At 44.4% G+C, this 5,604-nt stretch overlaps 1 pseudogene; it reads left to right on the top strand.

Moving 5' to 3' along the window:
- The first annotated feature begins 713 nt into the window (after nt 1-713).
- LOC149823254 (AT-hook motif nuclear-localized protein 15 pseudogene) lies at nt 714-3,029 on the top strand (annotated as a pseudogene).
- Nucleotides 3,030-5,604: the final 2,575 nt, after the last annotated feature.

Raw genomic sequence — 5,604 nt, 5'->3', positions numbered from 1 at the left:
TACAAGTATCTATCCCCTGATCACATTTTTAGTTTGTATTTCAGATTCATCTGATCTCACTGTAAAACCCTCGAATTAAAAATAAACACATTAGAGATCCGAAGTATTAAAAAACACCATAAAAATCATGTTGGAGATTTGATTAACAATACAAGGGTGCAAATGGGTGGGATCCAAGATGGGAATTTTTGCAATGTTTAGCTGTTTCAGATCCAATTTCGATCTGAATTCCCATGTATTTAGCTGTTCTGGATCCAAACTGTTTGCATCCTTAAATACAAGGTCTAAAATGTTCATTTGGTTTTTTCATTATCAATAGCAGTGTCGCGGGCTTATAAGGGAAAACATAGCGGAAACAAGCAATGTATTTTAAAAAAATTCAAAACTTAGGTGCGTTTAAAAATTTAGGTGTCAATCTGAAAATTAACATCAAGATGAAAATAATCAACTCCTAAGCTTGATTAAAGGAGTTAATCTCATGGGGTTAGTGAGAGAGATATCATGTCGGGAGACGAGACAACGACGTGCTCCCAATTCAACACTGCCTCAGGCACACGTTACCCCACAAAACCCCCGGTTTTCAGACTAAGAATCCTCTTAAAACCAGCAAAGAAAAATCAGAGTCTACTTCACAAAACCACCATTCTCTCTCTCTCTCTCTCTCTCTCTCTCTTGATTGTGGCTTCATGAAGGTTTAGTTCTTTTATTGTTATATGTTTCTTTATGGTTCAACTGTCTGCCTTTCCTTCATCTCATTGCCTGCTGCTGCTGCTGCTGCTGAGATTATTAGTTGTCATACGCTTCTTCAGAGAAACCGAGTTAACAGTGAGAGATTTCCCGAAGAAGATCTCCTTTTTGTACTGCCCCTTCCAATATCTTGTCTTGTCTTCTCTTTTTCCCTTTTTCAAGTGTTTGGTTTACAGGTGAATATAATAAATTTATGAATAGTGTGCCACACCCTTTCAGGCTAGGGCCTCTCTCTCTCTTGCCTTGCTGAACAAATATTATATTTGATTATTTTCTCTTTCTTTAAAGGAGTTTAGAGAGTGATAGAGATATAGAAAAGTGTAATGGTTTTATGATCTTGTTCCCTGTTTCTTTATGTTGTTTTTGCAATTTTTTAGTCTCCTTTTCTTCAGTTAAATATTAGTGCCACTGGTTGGAGGGACAAAATTTAGCCCCTCTCTCTCTCTCTCTGATGGACAAAAATTTGGCCTCTCTCACTATCCGTGATACATAATCTTTGTTCTTTCGTCTTTGGGGAGTCATATTTTGTGTGTGAGAACATGATCTTCAGCCATACTTTTGACGAAGTTTGCTGAGGATTTTGTTGTTTTTGGCCAAGTACAAATACTTTTGAGTTTTGTATTTTAAGACAAGTACAAATACTTCTGGTCGTTTTTCTCAGTGAGCAGTATTCCCTTTAACTTCGAATTAACCCTTTTTGTTTTCCTGTTCCTCTTTCACTGGGATGCACTCCAATCCGAGCCAAAGGAAAAAATATAATATATCTTTTCCCTTTTTTAGGGCACAAGAAGAGAGCTACCCAATTACCAAAAGAGCCTAAACACGATATGCCAATTCAAGCTGATTCACAATAACCGAGAGGGATCCCCTTTTCCTTCTCTTTCTCTTTCTAGTCTTTTGTTGGGTATCGTGGTTTTTGGGAGAGAAAGGTTAGCTTCATCTGAGCTCCAGTCCTCTCCCCTTGTCTCTCCTCAAACTGTATTTTTTTTATGAGAGTGTTGTTTTTTAGAGAAAGATTCGCTACATCCGACCCCGAGTCCTCTCTCTCTTGATTCTTTGTTTGTTTTAGAGAGAGAGATTCGCCACATCAGAGCTCCAATCGTCCCCCTTCTCTCTGTTGAGTGATTTTGCTGGAGAGTTGTTTTAGAGAAGAAGAGCTGGCGAGCCGGTGGTGGGCAGGGAATGTGCGGCTCGGAGGGCCGGATCCGGTGACCTCGCCGGCTCTCGCCTCCTCCACCCTCCACCTCCACAACTCAGACGACGAGCCGGCCGCCGGTCTGGGCCGGCTAGGCGGCCCGGTGAAGCGCGATCAGGATAACGGCAACGCCGCGTCCACCAGCGGCACCACCAACGACGAGGAGAATCACGACGGCCGGCCCGACGGCGAGTACGAGCACGACGACCACGCCACGGGCGCCGAGGCGGTGGAGCCCGGCGCGCGCCGCTCGAGGGGCCGCCCGCTGGGCTCGAAGAACAAGCCGAAGCCGCCGGTCGTCATCACGCGCGAGAGCCCCAACGCGCTGCGGAGCCACGTCCTCGAAATCAGCAGCGGCAGCGACGTCGCCGAGAGCGTCGCCGGCTTCGCCCGGCGGAGTCAGCGCGGCGTGTGCGTGCTCAGCGGCAGCGGCGTCGTTGTCAACGTCGCGCTCCGGCAGCCGGCGGCGCCCGGAGCCGTCGTCAACCTCCGCGGCCGCTTCGAGATCCTCTCCCTCTCCGGCGCTTTTCTTCCCACGCTGTCCCAGCCAGGAGCCACGGGCCTCACCGTCTTCCTCGCCGGCGGGCAGGGGCAGGTCGTAGGCGGCAGCGTCATCGGCGCGCTGGTGGCCTCCGGCCCCGTCATGGTCTTCGCCGCCAGCTTCGCCAACGCGACGTACGAGAGGTTGCCCCTCGACGACGACGCCCAGAACTTGACGATGCAGCAGCAGCAGTCCTCCTCTGGCGGTGTCAATACTTCGCAAAGTAATAGTGGTGGTGGTGGGGAGCAACAGCACAGCCTGCCCGAAGCTTCATCGTTGCCCATTTACAATCTGCCTCCTAATTTGCTACCAAATGGGCAGATACCCCAAGATCTCTATGGTTGGGCTCCTCCACCACGTCCACCGCCATACTGATTTCTTTTTGCAACCTTCTTTTCTCTCTGAGGTCTTTTTGCTGAGTTTTGTGGAGTGGTATTTCTCTTCTTTCTTTCTGTGTGTGCGCGCGCGCGCGCGTATGTTTTGCTTTGGTGGGTGATTGGCTGTGTGTGTACATTTAGATTCAATGATAGTCCCTTTGTTTCTTTCAAGTATTCGCTTCTGGTGATTGATTTATGTTCGGTTTGATGGCACTTGTATGCTGAGAGAGAGAGAGAGAGAGAGAGAGAGAGAGAGAGATGCTTGTTTTTCTGCCTATTACAAGTTTAGATGGCATTCCATTGTATGAGAGAGAGAGAGAGATGACATTCCATTGTATGAGAGAGAGAGAGAGAGTTGTTTTTTCTGGTTTTTACAAGTTTCACTGACGTTCCATTGTGTGATATATTATTAAGATTTTGGGTAGTTGGATTTCCTTTTGTTTATGAAAGAAAGAATGGACCATGCAGAGTAACAGGAAGGCTGGAAGGGCATGCAAATTGTTTCTCCTTCTCCTTGTTAACTATTACAAGTTTAATGGCGTTCCATTGTATGACAGCTTCAGATTTTGGGTGGTTGGGGATCTCAAAACCTAAGGTGGGTTTCACTACCTCGGATCTGCTAGGAGAATCGAGGTTTAGTGGATCGATGCATGGGGCTGAAGACTTGATCCAACCTCCTTACAGGCGGAGGATCTCAACACCCGGGTTATGAGATCCTAGTTTTAGGGCAAACCCCATGGATTTCAAGTCCGATTAAGAGGGGGGAGAGGGTGAGACTAGAGAACCTCAGATCTCTAATCCAAGAATCTTATATCCGATGTAACAATCAGATGTGTTTATAGAAAAAAATATGGACTATGGACCATGGCAAGCAATCGCTTCTTCTCATCATCATCATACATACTAGCAATTCTATTTTGAAAATTTTACAAAATCACGCCTAACTATTCACATATTTACAAATACACGCCTAGCATTCTGAATATTACAATAACCCGCTTGAGTTAGCAAAATAATGATCAAACATCGCCTCCCTTACCTCAGTTTGTTTGGCTATAGTCAAGCCAGGGTAATGCCTAGTACTTTTACCAAAATACCCCCTTTCAGCCTGTTGGCTTACGCAAAACCATGGAAAACACTGCATTGACTCTCTTTACTCACCTTTCTCTACTCATCCACTCACCATCCGCCGGAGCCGGAAACATGTTCCCTACCAGCTGCCGGTCACCGGATTACTGTATATATCTCTCTCTAGGCAGCAGGCACACTCTGTATAGGGATGGCAGTAGACCGGGGTGGGGGCAGGAGACAAGGTCTTCACCCCCGCCCCGTCTCAAAATCTGAACCTCCATCCCTGTATTAGTTTGAATTCGAACCTCCATCCCCACGTCTATCCCCGTTTTATGTCCTCCATCCCTTGTCCAAACGGGGGAGGTGGGGGCAGGGTCCCGTTTCCCCCGGTCCACTGCCATCTCTACTAACCCTGTAACAATCTTATCATGATGTCATGGACTTATGACATTTTTAATGATTGTTGACAAATAAACTTTAGGCACATGTGAAGGCTTTCATGGTTGGTGCCGGACATTGGTTGATAATTGCTTGAAGATTTTGCTATGCTTGGTTTCAGTTTGAATAGGCAATTACTTTTCATGTTCTTGGGCCATCACACACCCATTGATGAACACTGTTCACATCTCATATTGAAGGATAATAACCAGGACACCATTTTAATGAGTGATGAGCCATTTTGGTTGAAATACGATGCAGGAGTGAAGCAATGCATATCTGAGTTCACATGGTTCATTTGAAATCTGTATTATTTTAATTTAGATATTTTCTTATTTTGAATCATTATAATGAATATTGAATATCAACTCCAGCAGTGTATAACTGTTTAGTTATACATTGTCAGTACCAAGCCTAGATAAAGGAGGAGGGTTGCAGTAGGCCAGCCAACATAAAAACTTAGTCTTACCCTATGAATATAAACCAATATGAGAATTTCGTTGGGGGCGTTCTCTACTGAGCGATGCGTTGTACTCTATAGGCCTGAAGGCAGTGATAAATGGGCAAGGGTTGCTAGGTCATCGCCCGAAAACGATGCGTCACACCGGCGCCCGGGTGTGGTGTCAAATAGGCAAGGGTTCCCTCACTTTGTTGGACAGGTGGGGGTAAAGAAGTTAGTCCAAGACCATAAAATTAGGTTATCCACTTTGAACATAGGGTATTTAACTGATAAGTTGGTAGAGTTAGTAGATGTCATGTGTAGGAGAAAGATTGATATTTTTTGTCTACAAGAGACCAAATGGGTAGGTGAAAAAGCAAAAGTGATAGAACCTTGGGGATATAAGATTTTGTATACAAGAATAAATAGGAATAGGAATAGGAATGGAGTAGAGATTGTTATGAGTCGTGAGTTTATAGATAATGTAGTTGAGGTCCGTAGAAAGGGTGATAGGATTTTACTTATTAAATTAGTATTAGGTACAAATATTATTAATATTATTAGTGTTTATGCACCTCAAGTAGGTTTAAATGTTTCCATTAAGTGTCAATTTTGAGAAAATTTAGATGGAGTAGTACAAATGATATCTTATGGAAAAAAGATTTTTATCGACGGTGACCTTAATGGACATGTAAGCATTAGTAGGGATGGATTTGAGAGTATCCATGGAGGCTATGGTATAGAAGAAAGAAACAAAAGTGGAGAAATGATTTTAGATTTTGGTTTGTCTTATGAT

The sequence above is a fragment of the Nuphar pumila genome, chromosome 10 (assembly GCF_984573655.1).
Source record: "Nuphar pumila chromosome 10, dmNupPumi1.hap1.1, whole genome shotgun sequence".
NCBI classification, from domain to species: domain Eukaryota; kingdom Viridiplantae; phylum Streptophyta; class Magnoliopsida; order Nymphaeales; family Nymphaeaceae; genus Nuphar; species Nuphar pumila.
The sequence above is the reverse complement of the archived record's forward strand: the minus strand, read 5'-3'. Positions and strand labels throughout refer to the sequence as shown.